The sequence below is a fragment of the Tursiops truncatus genome, chromosome 4 (assembly GCF_011762595.2).
Source record: "Tursiops truncatus isolate mTurTru1 chromosome 4, mTurTru1.mat.Y, whole genome shotgun sequence".
NCBI classification, from domain to species: Eukaryota; Metazoa; Chordata; class Mammalia; order Artiodactyla; family Delphinidae; genus Tursiops; species Tursiops truncatus.
Window position 1 is genome coordinate 104642684 of NC_047037.1, and position 23761 is coordinate 104666444.

General features: G+C 37.6%; 1 long non-coding RNA gene across 1 annotated transcript in view; it reads left to right on the forward strand.

Moving 5' to 3' along the window:
* The window catches only part of LOC141278491 (uncharacterized), a 102898-nt gene extending 82579 nt beyond the window's left edge, over window positions 1–20319 (forward strand). The window contains exon 3 of the long non-coding RNA XR_012331249.1: window positions 20194–20319. This is a non-coding gene — a long non-coding RNA (uncharacterized lncRNA). The remainder of the gene's footprint in view (window positions 1–20193) is intronic.
* The last annotated feature ends 3442 nt before the right edge of the window (window positions 20320–23761 follow it).

Below are 23761 nucleotides of genomic sequence, written 5' to 3' on the forward strand. Positions count from 1 at the left end.
TGACTGTATATATTTCTGTAGCAATTCATTACACATTAATGTTGAAGTTTAAATCTTTTAGGCAAATCTTATTTTCATGATCTCTAGGTTCTTAGAGTCATTCCTCAATCTCTATGCCCTGCCTGTAAGTATCAGCTAAAGTGGTGGCAGAAAGTGATTGTCACAACCAACCTAGGGGCAGGACAGGAAAAAGGACACAGACATAGAGAATGGGCTTGAGGACTCTGGGAGGGGGAAGGGTAAATTGGGATGAAGTGAGAGAGTAGCATTGACATATAGACACTACCAAATGTAAAATAGATAGCTAATGGGAAGCAGCTGCATAGCACAGGGAGATCAGCTAGGTGCTTTGTGACCACCTAGAGGGGTGGGAGGGAGATGCAAGAGAGAGGAGGTATGGGGATATATGTATACGCTGATTCACTTTGTTATACAGCAGAAACTAACACAATATTGTAAAGCAATTATACTCCAATAAAAATGTTTAAAAAATAAATAAGTCATGGGGGAAGAAAAAGAAAGAAAGTGATTGTCAGGTTTTGGGGGCAGAGAAGTAGTGGAAGAGTTAGTGAAGGCTTAATCAGAGCTCAGTTGTAAAAGGTCAGTAGGAGTTCACCGTGCTGGCCAGATGGCAAAAGCCTTCCTAGGAGGTGCTACCTCAACAAAGACGTAAAGTCATAAAATAGCATGATGAAGTACGTAGGGAGGAATGGTTAGAAATAAGGCTGGACATAAAGCCAAAGATTCCTGATCACTGTCTTCATGCTTGGTTTCGTCCACTCACCTGTATATGTAAAATAAGCCTTTGATATGGCCTTCATAAGTAATCAGTTTGTAGCCTTCTTATACTTCATCTGAGTTTTTGAACTTGATTTAATTCTGTCCCTTGAAATATCCATGTTTTTTTCCCTGCCACTCAATCAACACAACTGCCGCACCTCAGGCAGGTGTTGGGCTAGAATAAGACAGTCGCCAGATAATGGAGAGCCTAGTATATGCAGATTTTTGCTTTATTATTTTGGCCAACAGAAAATGACTGAAGTGATTAGAAATCCACTTTTAAGGGGAACTGGGGAGCTTGAGTGTCTGAGTAGATGGTGCTAACAGTAGCTTCCCCATACTTCATTAATAACATGAAAAACATAGTTAACTTTAACCCTAGGTGATTCTCATTGTAGGTTAAACAAGTCTTTAAGAGAAAGCTATTCTGCAAGAATAGACAAGAATAAGAGAAAACTACCTCAGTAGACTTTTGCCATTCAAACAGCTGACAAGAGAAAATAAACCTTTTTCAGTTAAAAGGAACTTCTGCAAGGAAGATTAGTCTTCTTCAGCTGATGTTTTGACATATATGCCTATTTTTTTTAATGTACTTGAATAATATATCCTGTTAAGGAGTCTATCAAAAACATGAGTCTTCTCTCCTAGTTTCTGACCAGTTGCCTAGGGATTAGTTCTCATCTTTAGTATCTGACTTGTTTCTTGACTATGAACCTATAGGGATTGACCTATTCATGGTTTGACAGATATAAAAAATAATGATCCATATGTTTCCTAAACAAGATGGATTTATGATTTTTGCTACTAGGAAGCTTGGTAGAGGAAATTGGCTGAATCATGGATGGTCAGTCTGTTATCCAGGCCTCTCCAAGTAATCTTTTCTTTGACATTGATAAACAGTTCTCCCAGGCTCTGCCCAACCTTAGAGAACCCAGAGACTCAGATTTACTGTTGAAGAAACGAACTGCCTTGCAGGCACCAACAGTATCAGTTGGTATCAGTTTTATAGTTTCTGTAAAATAAGGGCCACTACTCTAGTTGGTCCCTGGCCACCTGCTCAACTGAGCATGTTTTAACACAATCAACTGAAGCCCAGTAATTGGAACAATGGAATGATGATGATTGTATTTCATTTAAAAAAAAAGGAAAAAGACAAATATTTTTAAAGACTTCAATATATTGATGTATGCGAAATATGTAACAGATTGGACTTCATAATGTCTGTAGCTTTATATAGCTCTCAAATTCTATGACATAAATTGTGTTTTAATGGTCTTTATTAAAAAAGAAAGACTCATGTCAATGTGAAATACAGACTCATCCAGGAAGAATGAATTTAAATAGTCATATGATCCAGTTGCTCACAAACCTATGGACCTCTAAGTGCTGAAGGAATTTGGAAATATCTCAGTGAGTCTGAGAACTCTTTTTGTATATGCTCCTCAGGCATTATTCAAAGAGTAAATAAAGTATCTATAGTATACAGAGTTTTTTTTTTATAAATCTATGAAAATTCTTTTTATTATTAAGAAATTCACTTAAATGTTTCCAGAAATAAATTTAGTAGCTTTCCTATCTATAAACACAATCAAAATTTTACAAAAAAGGTAAAGGGAAACCTAGGAATATTTCCAACACAAAGCACGATAGAACAATATAGAATAAATACAATTAAAACTCTGAAACCTATTATAGAACAGAAGATTACTAGACAGAGAAAATATATTTTGTTCTAGAATAGGAAAATACTGAAATTTGTCAACTTTCCTAAGTTAATCTGTTAGTGCTTTGCAATCAATCCTGGTCAAATTCTTAATGTATTTTTTTAACATGAAAAAAATGACTCTAAAGGACATCTGTAGGGATAAACATAAGGAAACAGGGAAATAATAGAAAAATATAAAGACATACTTTACTAACAGTAATTGTACTATAATGTTTCATAAATTAAAACATAGTATGGACATAGATCAATAGGTCATAGATCTAAATGGACTAGATTAGACTCAAGTATAATGGAAATTTAGTGTCATAAACGTCATTTAAAATTAGTAAAGACTAATTGGATCATTACATAAATGGTGTTAAAAATAAGTATGGACATTTCTTCACTACTTACACAAAATAAGTAATAGATTTAAATGTACAGTATGAAATCATGTATCTGCAAAATCCTGGGTATATAATCTGCAATCTTGGTGTAGAGAAAGCCTCTTAACCACAAATTAAACATAAAATGAAAATACATTTAACATCTTAATGTCCCCAACACAAGGTAGAAATTCTGTAAGCCTACATTTGCAACACATAGGTTAAAAGAGTAATATCAAATATATATTAAACTATTATAAATCAATGTGAAAATTGTGTTGAAAATTTCTCTCAATAGTAAGGAAAGAGTAGGATCATTTCCGTTCTCTGTTTCTCGAACTATCCTCACATTTCCGTGAACATGTGATGTTTGGCTAGGAGCATGCTGAGGGTTAGAGCAATCTCTTATATTTGACTTGAGTGGGCATGGGAGCATAGCTTCTTTACATATTTTCCCCACTACAGTTAATGCTATGCTCTCATGATCTTTTTTCCTATTTCTGTGTGTTGAGACACCCCTGTATGCTCTACTTGGTATGGACTCAGACCCCAAGTCTGCCATAAACATGAGAGGATACATTTGTGTGGAAATGCTGAGCTACCTCACTGTCAGGTTTTTACTATTCTGGGTCATTGTGACCCAATCTTTTATAGTACAAGAGCTGGAGAGTCAGTCAGCAATTAGAAACAGACATCAGCATCTATTGCTGATCAAGCAGAGATTGAATGCAACTGCGGTACAGAAGCCATATAAATCTCCTCGGTCAGTCAACTTGTGCTTGCCCACCTAAGTCTAAGGAGGTTGATATGTGCTCTCTTGTCTTTTGACCCAGCACAGTAGATATGATTTTTCTGTAGGAGCTGTTTAGAGATTACATTTGATATTAGAAATCTAGAAAAAAATTTTCAAACTTTGGAAACATCTCAAAGTCCTTAGGGCAGCCTGATATAATTATTAGTATTAATATTTGATCATGGCATGATTTATTATCTGCCCTAGAGCATAAAAAATGGCAAGTATGTTCTTTAATAGATTAGAGATTGGATATTCTAATTTATACTGTAACAAATACAGCAAAAGAAGACATTACCCAACTTTTCTGCCACCTCTCTCTCAGGGATATTTTCCATGCACATGGGTTTATGTATCATGACATCCAGTGAATGAAAACTGGAAAAGGAAAACTGGTTAATAAACTATTTAGTGTCTACAATGCCAAATACCTCACCGGCCTACTTCACCAAACTTGCCCTTTCCTTACCAAAAAGATTAAACTGTCTGCTCATCTGCTTGTGATTAGAGTGTCTTAAAGACACAGACAACTTATTTCTCCACTAGAGTGAGCTAGTATTAACCTTCTCACACAAATAAATCTAACCACCTAAGAAAATATCTCATGCAAACACTTTAAAGATCATTGTTTTGACTTCCATAAAGTGTTTAAGTGAATGTGAAGATTTTATTAGCTAAGATAGTCATGCTGATTTTGTACTTCTCCAGAGTCAATTCATAGCAGGGGAGAAAACTCTGCTTAATGCAGGACAATTATTTTCTTTCCTTTTTTTTTTTTTCAGTTTAACAAATATGCATAACACTTAATAAGAGCCAAGTATCCTTATAAGGATTTTACATTTAATTTTCTGAGTGGCCAATCTTAGTTAGTTTGGGCTGTTATAACAATAAGATAGCCTGGGTAGGTTAAATAACAAATATTTATTTCTCACAGTTCTGGAGGCTGAGTCCAAGGCCAGGGTGTCAATATGGTCAAGTTCTGGTGAAAGTCTTCTTCCTGGTTTCCTCACATGGAAAATCAAGAAAGAGATCTGTCTCATCAAGAAAGGACATTAATCTCATTGTGAGGGTCTCATCCTCAGGACCTAATCTTACCCTAATTACTTCCCAAATGCCCCACTTCCAAATATCAGATGTTGGGGTTTAGGGTTTCAACCATGAATTTTGAGGGGACATAAACATTTAGACAATAGCACAGACTATAAAGAAGATTCTATTAATATTATTGTATAAGTGAGTAAATTGAGGAACAGAGAGATTAAGTGCCTTACCTAAAGTAACACAGCTTCTAATGGAAAGAACCAGGATTTAAATCCCAAGCAGACTGACTTCAGTGTGAGCTTTGTCTCTACCTTATATTGCAAGTTACCAAAAAGTTATTTTTTAAATGTGATATAGAGCTTGGAAATTAAAATTTGCTTTTGTAACCTATTTGTGAGTCCTAATAATTTCTAAGGATATAGCATAAAAACAACGCTCATAAAAATCTATTTTTATTACCCATTATATTTTTATTTATGCCATGCAAAATTATCTTTGCCAGCCTAATTTATTTCTAAGACATCAGCAACACATAATGTGAGCTTGTCACCTAAGTTGTAAACTATCTACTGTTAAACAGAATGTGGGTGCTGGCTATTGTGACCTGGGGAAAAAATATAAGTGCAATAATAGGCACAGTTATTGTGTGGGATTGTTAATTTTATGTATCAACTTGGAGGGTGTTTTTGGATGATATTAACATTTACATTGGTGAATTTGGGGTAAGCAGATTGCTCTCCATACTGCAGGTGGGCCTCACCTAATCAGCTGAAAGTCTGAGTTTAAAAAAAAAGACTACAGCCTCCCTGAGCAAGGAGAACTCTCCAGAAAACTGCCACACTGCCTTGAACTTCATCTGCATCATTGGCTCTTCTGGGTAGTCTACAATGCAGTTTTTGGACTCACCAGTCTCCATAATCGAGCCAGTTCTTTATAATAAATAAATCTCTTTGTGTGTGTGCATGTGTGTATGTATCATACATACATACATATACATACATAGGATATAAACACACATGGTGTATATATATATATATATATATATATATACACACACATACACAGGATACAATAGGTTATATGTGAGTGTGTATGTATATATATATCTTACTTTGGAGAATAATGACTATTACATTATGCTTATTGAGATTTTGTTGGATGGATAAAAAAAGTCAAATATACCTACAGAAAACCCAACATAATACCCAAAAGAGAAATATACAAATGAATTCAACATCACTCTGTCTATGGACTTCACACTTAATTGAAAGATTGGTGTGACAGGTTGTGAAGATCAACAGAAGAATAGTGTTAAAGGTTGTACATGGGAAGAAGAACACATGGAAGTGACTTAAAAATTTGAATTCAGCTGTATGTGAAGAGATATTCTCGATCAAATGGAGAACTGGGATTGTGAGGGACTATGAACTGTATCACAGCTTGGGGCAGGGGGTTCAATTCACAGAGTAACTTAGGGAAATGCTCCTCCCTAAATCTGTGGGATGCAATATAGCAATCACAGAGTCCAGACCATACTGGTTGAATCACAACCTGAAAATGAGTGTGTCCCAGCTCTGAGAGTGGAAAAGAAATGTTAAAGCTGAGAAAATGTGGTAAAGGAGGAAATGGTAAAATCTGATGATGTGAATGTGGGACGTATAGGATTAAGGATTCAAAAAATAATATTTAGTTTATGGGCATGAAGAACATGGAGTTTGGGGTTTGAACTTCCAAAGAATTCAGCTGGATTTTGAAACTCCCCCACAATTTCCTGGAAGAACTATAATTGATTTTTTGGAATGAATGGAATGGTTTGTATGTACTTGAAGCAAACCATAGTCCATTCTGCAATAACAAGTAGGCTGTCAGATTTATTATTGTATATAGGTGAAAAAATTTTACTAGGGACAAATGTTTAGATTTCCCCACTTTTTTATGTTAACATTTCAAGTTCTAAACCACAGTCAGCAAATATTAATTTTATATTTTCCCAGCCAGGTATTGAGTGTCCTGTTTTATAATTTTATTACAACTGCTTTTTAGGTTTGGCTGGTAGAAGTCTGCACTGCTACATTAATTTAAGGATTCATTAGGTTTGACTTTGAAAAGGGAAGTTTCTATATAAAAAGATATATAACGAAAAGTTGATGGGAACAGTCACTAATAAATGCTTAGTCTTAAATTATGGCTGGATTTATTAATTAATATTAAATAGAAATGTTATTACATGAGGGATATACAGAGGAAGAGATATATGTTAGGATTTCTTCCAGAAGTTTATTTAAAAGAATAGTATGGTAATCCAGAGTATACTTACTGGCAGGGCTTTCTGGTAATTCTAGAATATTCTGGAACTGATAGTACTAAAAAACCCTCTACCCTGCTATATATCAACAGAAGCAGTGAGCTAGCAGACACCCTTTGGCAAAGATATTTCAATTAGATAGCAGATCTAACTGACACGGTAGGATTGTCAATTCTTATCTCTTCTGTGGCATTTTCCAGGATCCAAGACAACTATCTCCAATTTTTTTTTAAATTTTACTAATAATTCTTTGTGTTTATGGAGATGAAGTTGACATACAGATTTGGCTCCAAGCTGCATTCTCGATCCAGACAACATCATACAGCATTGATTTAAGAGCATGTGCTCTGGACCCAAACTGCCTGTATTTTTATCCTGGCCTGCTCTTTACTAGATGTGCTAACTTGCATCAGTTACTTAAAATCCCATTATGCTTCAGTTTTCTTATCTGTACAATGGGCAAACTCATAGTACTTACCTCACAGGATTTTTATGAAAATTAAATGATCACCTTGGTCTAGGCCTTCTAGAAAATGGAGCAGGAGGGAAGATTTAAGAGGATAACCTTTTATTTTTGTGTTTCCATCCTAGGGTGGTAAGAGTGAGAGAAAAAGGAAACAGTTGTTAAGAAAGTAGGTAAAATTATGCTATATAATGTTTATCAATCTGGGTTCTATTTCACAGCAAGCCACCTAGAGATAAAGCAGGTCTCTTGGTAGACATGTTTATTATGTACATGGGAATTACCTGGAAGAGATATAATGAGGAACAGCCACAGGAAAGAGAAAGGAGGGAGAAAGAGAAAGGAGTTATCCTCATGACTCATTATCTGTTGTTCCCATCAGTCAAAGGTTTTACCTCAATGTAGAGCTGGTTCTCATGCAATTTGAGGTTGTCATCCAGCCCTTGGTATTTTCTCAAGGAAACCTGTGGAGAGGTTCATCTGACTCTGAAAGTAGAGAAGAGACCTAGCAAAGGGAGGACTTTGTGGGAGGGAGGCCATCAGAGAAATCTGAGAAGGTGTCCAGAGTGCTTAACACAATGAATTAATATTTGTAAAGCACTTAGAAAAGCACCCAATGACGGTAAATATGTGTGTTGGCTATTATTACTCTGAGACAGGCTGCAAAGAATGTAAAGTAAGAATGAGGCTTGTATTCCAACTGGTGGCAACTATTGGAGAATGTAGCTACAGTTCAGTTGCTGCTTCAAACAAGTTTATGGCATTGTTGGTAACTTCCTCATGTGTTCATTTTTAAGAAAAACAAACCTACTAGAATGCTCTAATTGACTTCAAAATTATTCATGATATTAGGCAATATATAACCTCTTATTTTTCACACTAAGTTTTTCTACATATGTTCTAGGCCCACACAGACCCATTTATTTCCATTGAACAAGCAACCAAATAACCTAATTTAAAATATTACATACAGATTACTTTTGCTAATCTACATTTATGAAAACATTAATTTGTTTTTCGAAGGAATATCTTTACATGTGGTTACATTGTTCGCTAATTTGATTCTACGTTTTCATATATGAATGATGTGTTTTGCTCTTTATTTTCTATTTAGCATATTATATCTACCTACCTATGTATTTATTTATCCATTTTATTCTTCACTCCTAAACTCACTTGATGTATCTTGAGAAAATAAAATTAAACTCATACAGCAATTTAAAAAAATGAGGCTTGTAAATAAAGGGTTGCACCTGATAGTGATTTTAATGAGATTCTAATTGTCCCAAGATTCTTTCTGATGTCTTGGGTTAAATTGACACATAATTACAATTCCGCTTAAAGATTAAAAACACGAAGAGGGAGCTAGAAATGGTCAATTCTTCCAAGTTTTTTTTTCCCAGCTAAGACACAGACAGTGATTTCAGAGCAGGCTCAGCTCTAATTTGGATGATGGCCAATGTACCCAGGGGTACTGACCGCAGAGGGGAGTAAACTAATTCCGCCATGGTTTTGGAGTGAATGCCAGAAGAATAAATGGGGAACGGTATTTGACTTTCTCTCTGGAAGTCTCCATTTAGTACTATCTCTTTGGCTCCAAGGCTTGTGCGGGAGAAGGCATTCCCAAAAGAAGACTGGAGTCAGGGAATGTGTCATGAAGGACAAACAGCTACAACTTTGGGGAGCAAAGCTTAGAAGATTTCTAGTAAATGCGGTGCTACCCAGAATCACAAGGATGGACCAGACCAGTGCCCCCTGGGGTGAGGATTATCTGGTGAAAGCTATGGGATACTTCAAGAAAAAAATAAAAGCACAAATATAAAAGCATAAAAATTATCTAGGTCCACCCACGGCACCTCTTTTTTCCTATCCTTATCCTACATTCAAGTCCTCAAAGTTTTTTTTACCAAACTATTGCAGTATAGTATTGTCACACTTATCAAGATGTCAGATGGTGACATTCTGTAAATGTGCACTATAATTTTAAACTTACTATGTAAATCTGAGTCATCTAGATGCTGACATAACAAAATTTCTTTTCTAGAATTTTAAATGTTTTTCAAAAAAAGATTAAAAATGAATACTGTTTTGTTTCATTCTAATTAATATCACTAAAATGGAAAGAAACCAAATGTATCAGGATTTACTGTTTGCATGTTAAGTGGGATTCCCTCCTTGAAGGAATTTTTGCAACGTCAAGGGATTAAACTGGCAGCTGTCGGGCTGTTCTCATGCAGACCACAGAATTTGCCCCTCCTTCTTCGTGTCTGATGGAGATTTATGCCAGATGCTCAGAAGAAAGGACAGGATTTCAAAATCTTAAAGTCAGCATTAGGGGGAGAGTGGGTTGCAGGAGAAAAAAAAGTGGATTGTTTCAGCATTCTGAAATACTTGAAAGCTTGGGAATGTTTGGTGTTAGCATATAAATTATCTAACACACCAGACATAGCTACCATCAAATTAAAGATTCAGAAAACTTATTTGCTCAGAGTGGGTTTTCTCCTAGTCACATTTTCTTCTTGACTTCAGGAAAATGTGGATGGATTTTGAGATGCTTGCCACAAAAACACCAAATTTTCTTTTATGATTGCTTTACTGAAATAAACATAGATGAGATTACCAAGAAATGATCATTACTCAAAGTTTAGGGTCTGTACTCTGAATGTATAATTCCTAATATTTTTTTATTCCTATTTTTTTAAGATATAGATAATATAAAGGAAAACTGCTGTGAAGATTTTTTTCTTTTCACTGTTAGGTCTTTTAAGATCTAGAAATTGCTACTTATATTTTTGTCACTTAGCAAAGAACACTATGTGAATAAGACTGGTGAGTTTACATTTTACTGTCTGAAATCTATGATTTAGTATTCATATCTGGAATAATTAAAAATAAATTTGATCCTAAAAAGATCTTACTAACATTTTTTACTTTGTAGTCATACTCTTTGGAATATTTTATTAACTTAACCTGGTCTACATCTATTTTTGCTAAATTATAAAAGCTTTTCTCCACACCATTAGACCCTAGAGCTGAGGAGTAAACATTGATTTTTAAAATATAAAGACTTACTCTTGAAATAATTAAACTTGAGAGTAGATTCCAGGAATGATAGTTTGGCATGCCAGATTACTTGAACCAGCCATTTGATTCTGTCAATTATCTAAAATTTTACAGAATTCTCTGCTTCCTTGTTAACAATTATATTTCTTCAGATTCCATTTTATCCATTCTATTAACATTGTAAGCCCTAACTAAACAATATATTGTAGATTAACTTCATCACAGTAAAAGTTTAAATATAGATATATCTCCAAATAACAAATTTTTAAATATTGCAGAAACACATTACTAAATATTTGGAGAATGTTAATAGCAATATTGAAAAAAAATATTTACACTGCTAAAGAGCTACAAAATTGCAATTTGTATTAAAGGAGAGAGCTGTAGGACTGCAACTATTAGACTGAATCTCTTCAAATATATATATTCACACTCACACTCACTTTTGATTTAAGATGAAAAAAAAGGCTGCAAAGATCTTTTTATAAAAGTCACTATCGAAATATATTAGCATGATTAACTCAAGTCACTCCTCCCTCATCTCTTTTACAGTCATGTTTTGTTTCTGGTTTTGTTTTTTATCTTCACAGAAAAATAAAACACATAGTTTTATTTTTATTTTTTTGTTAACATCTTTATTGGAGTATAATTGCTTTAAATTGTGCGTTAGTTTCTGCTTTATAACAAAGTGAATCAGCTATACATGTACTTATATCCCCATATCTCCTCCCTCTTGCATCTCCCTCCCAACCCCTCTATCCCACCACCCTAGGTGGTCAGAAAGCACCAAGCTGATCACCTGTGCTATGCAGCTGCTTCCCACTAGCTATCTATTTTATATTTGGTAGTACATATAAGCCCATGCCACTCTTTCACTTCGTCCCAGCATATCCTTCTCTCTCCCCTTGTCCTCAAGTTCATTTTCTATGTCTGTGTCTTTTTCCTGTTCCACCCCTAGGTTCTTCAGAACAACTTTTTTTTTTTTTTTAGATGACATATATATGCATTAGCATATAGTATTTGTTTTTCTCTTTCTGACTTCACTCTGTACGACAGACACTAGGTCCATCCACCTCACTACAAATAACTCAATTTCATTTCTTTTTATGGCTGAGTGATATTCCACTGTATATATGTGCCAAATCTTCTCTATCCACTCATCTGTCGATGGACACTTAGGTTGCTTCCATGTCCTGGCTATTGTAAATAGAGCTGCAATGAACACTGTGGTACATGACTCTTTTTGAATTACGGTTTTCTCAGGGTATAGGCCCAGTAGTGGGATTGCTGGGTCGTATGCTAGTTTTACTTTTAGTTTTTTAAGGAGCCTCCATACTGTTCTCCATAGTGGCTGTAACAATTTACATTCCCACCAACAGTGCAAGAGGGTTCCCTTTACTCCACACCCTCTCCAGCATTTATTGTTTGTAGATTTTTTGATGATGGCCATCTGACTGGTGTGAGGTGATACCTCATTGTAGTTTTGATTTGCATTTCTCTAATGATTAGTGGTGATGACCATCCTTTCATGTGTTTGTTGGCAATATTTATATCTTCTTTGGAGAAATGTCTATTTAGGTCTTCTGCCCATTTTTGGATTAGGTTTTTTTTTTTTTTTTTTTTTTTTAATATTGAGCAGCATGAGCTGCTTGTGAATTTTGGAGATTAATACTTAGTCAGTTGCTTCATTTGCAAATATTTTCTCCCATTCTGAGTGTTGTCTTTATGTCTTGTTTATGGTTTCCTTTGCTTTGCAAAAGCTTTTAAGTTTCATTAGATCCCATGTGTTTATTTTGGTTTTTATTTCCATCTCTCAGGGAGGTGGGTCAAAAAGGATCTCCCTGTGATTTATGTGATAGATGTTCTGCCTATGTTTTCCTCTGAGAGTTTGATAGTGTCTGGCCTTACATTTAGGTCTTTAATCCATTTTGAGTTTATTTTTGTATACGGTGTAAGGGACTGTTCTAATTTCATTCTTGTACGTGTACCTGTCCAGTTTTCTCAGCACCACTTATTGAAGAGGCTGTCCTTTCTCCACTGTACATGCCTGCCTACTTTATCAAAGATAAGGTGACCATATGTGTGTGGGTTTCTCTCTGGGCTTTCTATCCTGTTCCATTGATCTATATTTCTGTTTTTTGTGCCAGTACCATACTGTCTTGATTACTGTAACTTTGTAGTATAGTCTGAAGTCAGGGAGCCTGATTCCTCCAGCTCTGTTTTTCGCTCTCGTGATTACTTTGGCTATTCGGGGTCTTTTGTGTTTCCATACAAATTGTGAAATTTTTTGTTTTAGTTCTGTGAAAAATGCCAGTGGTAGTTTGATAGGGATTGCATTGAATCTGTAGATTGCTTTGGGAAGTAGAGTCATTTTCACAATGTTGATTCTTCCAATCCAACAACATGGTATATCTCTCCATCTATTTGTATCATCTTTAATTTCTTTCATCAGTGTCTTATAATTTTCTGCATACAGGTCTTTTGTCTCCTTAGGTAGGTTTATTCCTAGATATTTTATTCTTTTTGTTGCAATGGTAAATGGGAGTGTTTTCTTGATTTCACTTTCAGATTTTTCATCATTAATGTATAAGAATGCAAGAGATTTCTGTGCATTAATTTTGTATCCTGCAACTTTACCAAATTCATTGATTAGCTCTAGTAGTTTTCTGGTAGCATCTTTAGGATTCTCTATGTATAGTATCATGTCATCTGCAAACAGTGACAGCTTTACTTCTTCCTTTCTGATTTGGATTCCTTTTATTTCCTTTTCTTTTCTGATTGCTGTGACTAAAACTTCCAAAACTATATTGAATAAGAGTGGTGAGGGTGGGCAACATTATCTTGTTCCTGATCTTAGTGGAAATGCTTTCAGTTTTTCACCATTGAGGATGATGTTGGCTGTGGGTTTGCCTACTTTCTTCAGGGTTTTTATCATAAACAGGTGTTGAATTTTGTCAAAAGCTTTCTCTGCATCTATTGAGATGATCATATGGTTTTTCTCATTCAATTTGTTAATATGGTTTATCACATTGATTGATTTGTGTATATTGAAGAATTCTTGCATTCCTGGAATAAACCCCACTTGATCATGGTGTATGATCCTTTTAATGTGCTGTTGAATTCTGTTTGCTAGTATTTTGTTGAGGATTTTTGCATCTATGTTCATCAGTGATATTGGCCTGTAGTTTTCTTTCTTTGTGACATCCTTATCTGGTTTTGGTATCAAGGTGATGGTGGCCTCATAGAATGAACTTGGGAGTATTCCTCCCTCTGCTATATTTTGGAAGAGTTTGAGAAGGATAGGTGTTAGCTCTTCTCTAAATGTTTGATAGAATTCGCCTGTGAAGCCATCTGGTCCTGGGTTTTTGTTTGTTGGAAGATTTTTAATCACAGTTTCAATTTCAGTGCTTGTGATTGGTCTGTTCATGTTTTCTAGTTCTTCCTGATTCAGTCTTGGCAGGTTGTGCATTTCTAAGAATTTGTCCATCTCTTCCAGGTTGTCCATTTCATTGGCATAGAGTTGCTTGTAGTAATCTCTCATGATCTTTTGTATTTCTGCAGTGTCAGTTTTTACTTCTCCTTTTTCATTTCTAATTCTATTGATTTGAGTCTTCTCCCTTTGTTTCTTGATGAGTCTGGCTAATGGTTTATCAATTTTGTTTATCTTCTCAAAGAACCAGCTTTTAGCTTTATTGATCTTTGCTATTGTTTCCTTCATTTTTTTCTGATCTGATTTTTATGATTTCTTTCCTTCTGCTAAGTTTGGGTTTTTTTTTTTTTCTCTTCTTCTTCCTCTAATTGCTTTAGGTGCAAGGTTAGCTTGTTTATTTGAGATGTTTCCTGTTTCTTAAGGTAGGCTTGTATTGTTATAAAATTCCCTCTTAGAACTGCTTTTGCTGCATCCCATAGGTTTTGGGTCATTTTGTCTCCACTGTCATATGTTTCTAGGTATTTTTTTTATTTCCTCTTTGATTTCTTCAGTGATCACTTCGTTATTAAGTAGTGTATTGTTTAGCCTCCATGTGTTTGTATTTTTTACAGATCTTTTCCTGTAATTGGTATCTAGTCTCAGGGCATTGTGGTCGGAAAAGATACTTGATACAATTTCAATTTTCTTAAATTTAGCAAGGCTTGATTTGTGACCCAAGATATGATCTATCCTGGAGAATGTTCCATGAGCACTTGAGAAAAATGTGTATTCTGTTGTTTTTGGATGGAGTGTCCTATAAATATCAATTAAGTCCATCTTGTTTAATGTATCATTTAAAGCTTGTGTTTCCTTATTTATTTTCATTTTGGATGATCAGTCCATTGGTGAAAGTGGGTTGTTAAAGTCCCCTACTATGAATGTGTTACTGTCGATTTCCCCTTTTATGGCTCTTAGTAGTTGCCTTATATATTGAGGTGCTCCTACGTTGGGTGCATAAATATTTACAATTGTTATATCTTTTTCTTGGATCAATACCTTGATCATTATGTAGTGTCCTACTTTGTCTCTTCTAATAGTCTTTATTTTAAAGTCTATTTTGTCTGATATGAGAATTGCTACTCCAGCTTTCTTTTGGTTTCCATTTGCATGGAATATCTTTTTCCATCCCCTCACTTTCAGTCTGTATGTGTCTCTAGGTCTGAAGTGGGTCTCTTGTAGACAGCATATATATGGGTCTTGTTTATGTATCCATTCAGAAAATCTTTGTCTTTTGGTGGGAGCATTTAGTCCATTTACATTTAAGGTAATTATCGATATGTATGTTCCTATTCCCATTTTCCTAATTGTTTTGGGTTCGTTACTGTAGGTCTTTTCCTTCTCTTGTGTTTCTTGCCTAGAGAAGTTCCTTTAGCATTTGTTGTAAAGCTGGTTTGGTGGTGCTGAACTCTCTCAGCTTTTGCTTGTCTGTAAAGGTTTTAATTTCTCCATCAAATGTGAATGAGATCCTTGCTGGGTAGAGTAATCTTGGTTGCAGGTTTTTCTCCTTCATCACTTTCAGTATGTCCTGCCACTCCCTTCTGGCTTGCAGAGTTTCTGCTGAGAGATCAGCTGTTAACCTTATGGGGATTCCCTTGTGTGTTGTTTTTCCCTTGCAGCTTTTAATATGCTTTCTTTGTATTTAATTTTTGACAGTTTGATTAATATATGTCTTGGTGTATTTCTCCTTGAATTTATCCTGTATGGGACTCTCTGTGCTTCCTGGACTTGATTAACTATTTCATTTCCCATATTAGGGAAGTTTTCAACTATAATCTCTTCAAATATTTTCTCAGTCACTTTCTTTTTCTCTTCTTCTTCTGGAACCCTTATAATTCGAATGTTGGTGCATTTAATGTTGTCCCAGAGGTCTCTGAAATTGCCCTCAGTTCTTTTTATTCTTTTTTCTTTATTCTGCTCTGCAGTAGTTATTTCCATTATTTTATCTTCCAGGTCACTTATCCATTCTTCTGCCTCAGTTATTCTGCTATTGATCCCATCTAGAGTCTTTTTTATTTCATTCATTGTGTTGTTCATCATTGTTTGTTTCATCTTTAGTTCTTCTAGGTCCTTGTTAAATGTTTCTTGCATTTTGTCTATTCTATTTCCAAGATTTTGGATCATTTTTACTATCATTATTCTGAATTCTTTTTCAGTTAGACTGCCTATTTCCTCTTCATTTGTTAGGACTGGTGTGTTTTTATCTTGCTCCTTCATCTGCTATGTGTTTTTCTGTCTTCTCATTTTGCTTATCTTACTCTGTTTGGCGTCTCCTTTTTGCAGTCTGCAGGTTCATAGTACCCGTTGTCTTTGATGTCTGTCCCTAGTGGCTAAGGTTGGTTCAGTGAGTTGTGTAGGCTTCCTGGTGGATGGGACTAGTGCCTGAGCCCTGGTGGATAAGGCTGGATCTTGTCTCTCTGGTGGGCAGGTCCACATCTGGTGGTGTGTTTTGGGGTGTCTGTGGACTTATTATGATTTTAGGCAGCCTCTCTTGTAATGGGTGGTGCTGTGTTCCTGTTTTGCTAGTTGTTTGGCATAGGGTGTCCAGCACTGTAGCTTGCTGGTCGTTGAGTGAAGCTGGGTGCTGGTGTTGAGATGGAGAGCTTTGGAAGATTTTCGTCATTTGATATTATGTGGAGCTCGGAGGTCTCTTGTTGACCAGTGTTCTGAAGTTGGCTCTCCCACCTCAGAGGCACAGCACTGACTCCTGCCTGCAGCACCAAGAGCCTTTCATTCACATGGCTCAGAATAAAAGGGAGAAAAATTAGAGAGAAACCATTAGTAGAAGTAGGAAGGAAGAAAGAAAGAAAGAAAGAAAGAAAGAAAGAAAGAAAGAAAGAAAGAAAGAAAGAAAGAAAGAAAGAAAGAAAGAAAGAAAGAAAGACGGGAAGGAAGGAAGAAAGAAAGAAAAAAAGAAAGAAAGAAGAAAAGGAAAGAAAGAAAGAAAGGAGGGAGGAGGGAGGGATGGTGGGAGGAAGGAAGGAAGGAAGGAGGGAAGGAAGGAAAAAGATAAAGTAAAATAAAACAAAGTAAAATATAATAAAGTTATTAAATTAAAAAATATTAAGAAGAAAAAAAAAAAAAAGGACGGATAGAACCCTAGGACAAATGGTGGAAGCAAAGCTATACAGACAAAATCTCACACAGAATCATACACATACACACTCACCAAAAGAGGAAAAGGGGAAAAAATCATAAATGTTGCTCTCAAAGTCCACCTCCTCAATTTGGGATGATTCGTTGTCTATTCATGTATTCCACAGATGCAGGGTACATAAAGTTGATTGTGGAGCTTTAATCCGCTGCTTCTGAGGCTGCTGGGAGAGATTTCCCTTTCTCTTCTTTGTTCTCACAGCTCCCAGGGGCTCAGCTTTGGATTTGGCCCCACCTCTGCGTGTAGGACGCTGGAGGGCGTCTGTTTTTTGCTAAGACAGGACGGGGTTAAAGGAGCAGCTGATTCGGGGGCTCTGGCTCACTCAGGCCGGTGGAGGGAGGGGCACGGGTGCGGGGCGAGCCTGCGGCAGCAGAGGCTGGCGTGAGGTTGCACCAGCCTGAGGCCCGCCGTGCGTTCTCCCGGGGAAGTTGTCCCTGGATCCTGGGAACCTGGCAGTGGCGGGCTGCACAGGCTCCCCGGAAGAGGGGTGTGGATAGTGACCTGTGCTTGCACACAGGCCCCTTGGTGGTGGCAACAGCAGCCTTAGCGTCTCCTGCGGTCTCTGGGGTCCGCGCTGTTAGCCGCGGCTCGCGCCCGTCTCTGGAGTTCCTTTAAGCAGCGCTCTTAATCCCCTTTCCTTGTGCACCAGGAAACAAAGAGGGAAGAAAAAGTCTCTTGCCTCTTCGGCAGCTCCAGACCTTTTCCCGGACTCCCTCCCGGCTAGCCGTGGTGCACTAACCCCTTCAGGCTGTGTTCACACAGCCAACTCCAGTCCTCTCCCTGCACTCCGACCAAAGCCCGAGCCTCAGCTCGCAGCCCAGCCTGCCCTGGCGGGTGAGCAGACAAGCCTCTAGGGCTGGTGAGTGCTGGTCGGCACCGATCCTCTGTGCGGGAATCTCCCCACTTTGCCCTCCGCACCCCTGTTGCTGTGCTCTCCTCCACGGCTCCGAAGCTCACCCCTCTGCCTCCCGCAGTCTCCACCCATGAAGGGGCTTCCTAGTGTGTGGCAACCTTTCCTCCTTCCCAGCTCCCTCCCACTGGTGCAGGTCCCATCCCTATTCTTTTGTCTCTGATTTTTTCTTTTTTTCTTTTGCCCTACCCAGGTACGTGGGGGAGTTTCTTGTCTTTTGGGAGGTCTGAGGTCTTCTGCCAGTGTTCAGTAGGTGTTCTGTAGGAGTTGTTCCACATGTAGATGTATTTCTGGTGTATCTGTGGGGAGGAAGGTGATCTCTGCATCTTACTCTTCCGCCATCTTCCCCTCCCCTCCTTCTTGCCTTATGTACTGAGGTGCTCCTATGTTAGGTGAATAAATATTTACAGTTGTTATATCTTCTTCTTGGATTGATCCCTTGATCATTATGTAGTGTCCTTCTTTGTCTCTTGTAATAGTCTTTATTTTAAAGTCTATTTTGTCTGATATGAGTTGCTACTCCAGCTTTCTTTTAATTTCCATGTGCATGGGATATCTTTTTCCATCCCCTCACTTTCAGTCTGTATGTGTCCCTAGGTCTGAAGTGGGTCTCTTGTAGACAGCATATATATGGGTCTTGTTTTTGTATTCATTCAGCCAGTCTGTGTCTTTTGGTGGGAGCATTTAATCCATTTACATTTAAAGTAATTACCAATATGTATGTTCCTATTACCATTTTCTTAATTGTTTTGTGTTTGTTATTGTAGGTCTTTTCCTTCTCTTGTGTTTCTTACCTAGAAAAGTTCCTTTAGCATTTGTTGTAAAGCTGGTTTGTTAGTGCTGAATTCTCTTAGCTTTTGCTTGTCTGTAAAAGTTTTAATTACTCTGTCGAATCTGTATGAGATCCTTGCTGGGTAGAGTAATCTTGATTGTAGTTTTTTCCCCTTCATCATTTTAAATATGTCCTGCCACTCCCTTCTGGCTTGCAGGGTTTCTGCTGAAAGATCAGCTGTTAACCTTATGGGAATTCCCTTGTATTTTGTTTGTTGCTTTCCCTTGCTGCTTTTAATATTTTTTCTTTGCATTTAACTTTTGAGAGTTTCATTAATATGTTTCTTCGCATGTTTCTCCTTAGATTTATCCTGTATGGGACTCTCTGTGCTTTCTGGACTTGATTAACGATTTCCTTTCCCATATTAGGGAAGTTTTCAACTATAATCTCTTCAAATATTTTCTCACTCCCTTTCTTTTTCTCTTGTTTTTCTGGGACCCCTATAATTCAAATGTTGGTGCATTTAATGTTGTCCCAGAGGTCTCTGAGACTGTCCTCAATTCTTTTCCTTCTTTTTCCTTTATTCTGCTCTGCAGTAGTTATTTCCACTATTTTATTTCCTGGTCACTTATCTGTTCTTCTGCCTCTGTTCTTCTGCTATTGATTCCTTCTAGAGAATTTTTAACTTCATTTATTGTGTGGTTCATCATTGTTTGCTCTTTAGTTATTCTAGGTCCTTGTTAAACATTTCTTGTATTTTCTCCATTCTATTTCCAAGATTTGGATCATCTTTACTATGATTACTCTGAATTCTTTTTCAGTTAGACTGCCTATTTCCTCTTCATTTGTTTGGCCTGGTGGGTTTTTACCTTACTCTTTCACCTGCTGTGTGTTTCTCTGTCTTCTTATTTGCTTAACTTACTATTTTTGGGGGTCTCGTTTTCGCAGGCTGAAGGTTCGTAGTTCCAGTTGTTTTGGTGACTGCTCCCAGTGGCTAAGGTTGGTTCAGTGGTTTGTGTAGGCTTCCTGGTGAAGGGGACTAGTTCCTGTGTTCTGGTGGATGAGGCTGGATCTTGTCTTTCTGGTGTGCAGGACCGTGTCCGGTGGTGTGTTTTGGGGTGTCTGTGACCTTATTATGATTGTAGGCAGCCTCTCTGCTAATGAGTGGGGTTGTGTTCCTGTCCTGCTAGTTGTTTGGCATAGGGTGTCAGCACTGTAGCTTGCTGGTCATTGATTGCAGCTGGGTCTTAGCGTTGAAATTGAGATCTCTGGGGAGAGCTTTCACTGTTTGATATTTCATGGAGCCAGTAGGTCTCTGGTGGACTAATGTCCTGAACTCATGTCTCCCACCTTAGAGATACAGGCCTGATACCCGGTTGGAGCACCAAGACTCTGTCAGCCACATGGCTCAGAAGAAAAAGGAGAAAAAATAAAGAGAGAAAGAGAAAAAGAAAGAAAGAAAAGAAAGAAAGAAAGAAAGAAAGAAAGAAAGAAAAGAAAGAAAGAAAAGAAAGTTATTAAAATAAAAAGTAGTTATTAAACTAAAAAATTAAAAAGTAATAAAAAAAAGAAAAAAAGAAAGAAAGAAGAGAGCAGCCAAACAAAAAACAAATCCACCAATGATAACTGGTGCTAAAAACTATACTACAAGAAAAAAAAAAGAAAAACAAAAACAAACAAAAGAAAAAGGACAGACAGAACCTTAGGACAAATGGTAAAAGCAAAGCTATACAGACAAAATCATACAAAGAAGCATACACATACACACTCCCAAAAAGAGAAAAAGGAAAAAAAAATATACATATCATTTCTCCCAAAGTCCACTGCCTCAGTTTTGGGGTCGTTCGTTGTCTATTCAGGTATTCCACAGATGCAGGGTACATCAAGTTGATTGTGGAGATTTAATCCTCTGTTCCTGAGGCTGCTGGGAAAAATTTCCCTTTCTCTTCTTTGTTTACACAGTTCCTAGTGTTCAGCTTGGATTTGGTCCTGCCTCTGCCTGTAGGTCCCCTGAGGGCCTCTGTTCCTGCCCAGACCGGACGGGGTTAAAGGAGTTGCTTATTAGGGGTCTCTGCCTCACTCAGGCCTTGTGGAGGAAGGGGTATGGAATGCGCGGGAAGCCTGCACCATTGACGTTGCACCAGCCTGAGGCGTGCCATGTGTTCTCCCAGGGAAGTTGTCCCTGGATCATGGGACCCTGGCAATGGCAGCTGCACAGGCTCTCGGGAGGGGAGGTGTGGATAGTGACCTGTGCTTGCACACAGGCTTCTTGGTGGCTGCAGCAGCAGCCTTAGCGTCTCATGCCTGTCTCTGGTGTCTGCGCTGATAGCCGCGGCTCGAGCCTGTCTCTGGAGCTCGTTTAGGCAGTGCTCTTAATCCCCTCTCCTCGTGCACCCCAAAACAATGGTCTCTTGCCTTTTAGGCAGTTCCAGACTTTTTCTCGGACTCCCTCCTGGCTAGCTGTGGCGTACTAGCCCCCTTCAGGCTGTGTTCACACAGCCAACCCCAGTCCTCTCCCTGGGATCTGACCTCCAAGCCTGAGTCTCAGCTCCCAGCCCTGCCCACCCCGCAGGTGAGCAGACAAGCCTCTCAGGCTGGTGAATGCTAGTCAGCACCGATCCTCTGTGTGGGAATCTCTCCACTTTGCCCTCTGCACCCCTGTTGCTGTGCTCTCCTCTGTGGCTCCAAAGCTTCCCCCCCATCACCCCTGTCACACACACACACACAGCCCGCCTCCGCCAGTGAAGGGGCTTCCTAATGTGTGGAAACTTTTCCTCTTTCACAGCTCCCTCCCAGAGGTGTATGTCCCATCCCTATTCTTTTGTTTCTGTTTTTTACTTTTTTCTTTTGCCCTATCCAGGTATGTGGGGAGTTTCTTGCCTTTTGGGAAGTCTGAGGTCTTCTTCCAGCATTCAGTAGGTGTTCTGTAGGAGTTGTTCCGCATGTAGATGTATTTCTGATGTATTTGTGCGGAGGAAGGTGATCTCCATGTCTTATTCTTCCATCATCTTCAAGCTCCCCAAATTTTAAAATTTCCTGTTAGAAAATAGTCCTAGAGCAAGTGCAATTCCCATGTGCAGGACACTGGATTTAGTTGTTTAGATCATCTCCAACCAAAATCAATCTATTTAACTGTGTGTGTGTGCACACAATATCATATTCTATTTAACAATAATCAAACTGTGGTAGACATTAAGTTTTTTACTAAGGATCTTAGCTTCTCCTTCTTCTGCACATATAGGAAGCTTGCCCCCTGAAATTAGGCAGGACTACATGAATTCCTTTAGCCAGTGCAATGTGAGCAGAAACATTTAAGAGCTGGGGTGCAATTTACCTTATCCCTCTTCCACACAGTACAGGCTGGGTCCCTGAATGAAAATGATATGGGAAGAGTCCTTCCATGGTTTATGATAGACATTTGGTATTAACCACTCCCCCAAATAAATTAATAAACCTGTCTTGTTCAATCCACTAAGATTTGTTACCACAGCTGATATTAGACTTTCTTGATTCTATCTTTCTCTTCCTCATTTTTTTCCCTACTCAAATACTTACAGAGCATAAACAGTACAGTCAATCTTCTTTTCTAAATTAATAGTATAACATGGAACAAGAAGACAGTGGCTAATTGAAATCCAGTTAGAAGGACAAGAGTGGACTTTTTTTCTCTATATATCTGTCTCTTAATTTAAAAAAAAAATTCGAATACTAACCCTTGTAATTCTCCCCTCTAATACAATCAGTACTTCAGAAGCACCCACTTCCCAATGTTTTTCACCTGAGCTATTTAAATAGCTACTCATTGTAAAAAGCAGATCAAGGAAGAGGCACAAAGAATGAGTAACAGAGAAAACTTGTTATAGAAAAAGCCTGTAAAAATAACTTTAAATGGAGTGTAATCCATAAAAATATCAGATCACTGTGTTGTATACCTGAAACTAATATAATATTGTAAATCAACAATACTTCAATAAAAAAGAAAACGAATATGGGATTGTTACAAAAATGGTTCAAATGCTTATTGCTTTTGACTCAGTAATTTAAAAATTGAAATTCATAGAAAGAAGTTAGGAACCTTCATGGTACCTTAGATGATAGCCTTAAGGGCCGCTACTACTGATGCCGTAAATTGTCCTTTGGCAATTTTATGGGTCTTTGTGAGTCTTTCCTTTGGTGTTACTCACAAAGGAAAGGAAAGAAAGAGAGAAAGAAAGAGAGAAAGAAAGAGAGAAAGAAAGAAAGAAAAAAAGAAAGAAAGAAGAGAAAGAAAGAAAGAAAGAAAGAAAGAAAGAAAGAAAGAAAGAAAGAAAGAGAAAGGGAGGGAAAGAGGGAGGGAGAGTGGGAGAGAGGGAGGGAGGAAGAAAAGAAAGGAAGGAAGGAAGAAAGGAAAATACTGTAAAATTATAAAATGGCTTTAGTCAGTATTGTTAGTCTGATATCAGTTTTGCTACTAAATAATAAGATGAATCAATAAATTATTTCTAATTTGTCATCATCTGTCAAAATCCATGATCCAGTCTGTATTTTCAGATTGGAGTTTCTAGTGTTGCATTTCTAGTTTATAATTATCCTAGGCCACACCTAAAATCATTTGAATCAGAATCCCTCAGAGGTAGTCAGCCCAATTTTTTTGGGGGGTTGCTATTTAGATGCACACCCCAGGAACTAAAAACATATTTTGACATGATTCCCACTATAGCATTAGAAATGAGAATGGATCAGTGGCAAACATGGACTTCAAATGCAAACATGTTTGAAGGGTTATACCATATCTTAATGTTTCTTCCAAGAGCTGTTTTGGTTGCAGTTGTTATTTTGTAATTCCAAGGGGCTCTAGAAATACCTAGGTGCCCCAAATGAACTTAGAAGTAAGATGGATGATACAAAAGGGTCCATGGATTTTACTATAGAAATGCCATCCTT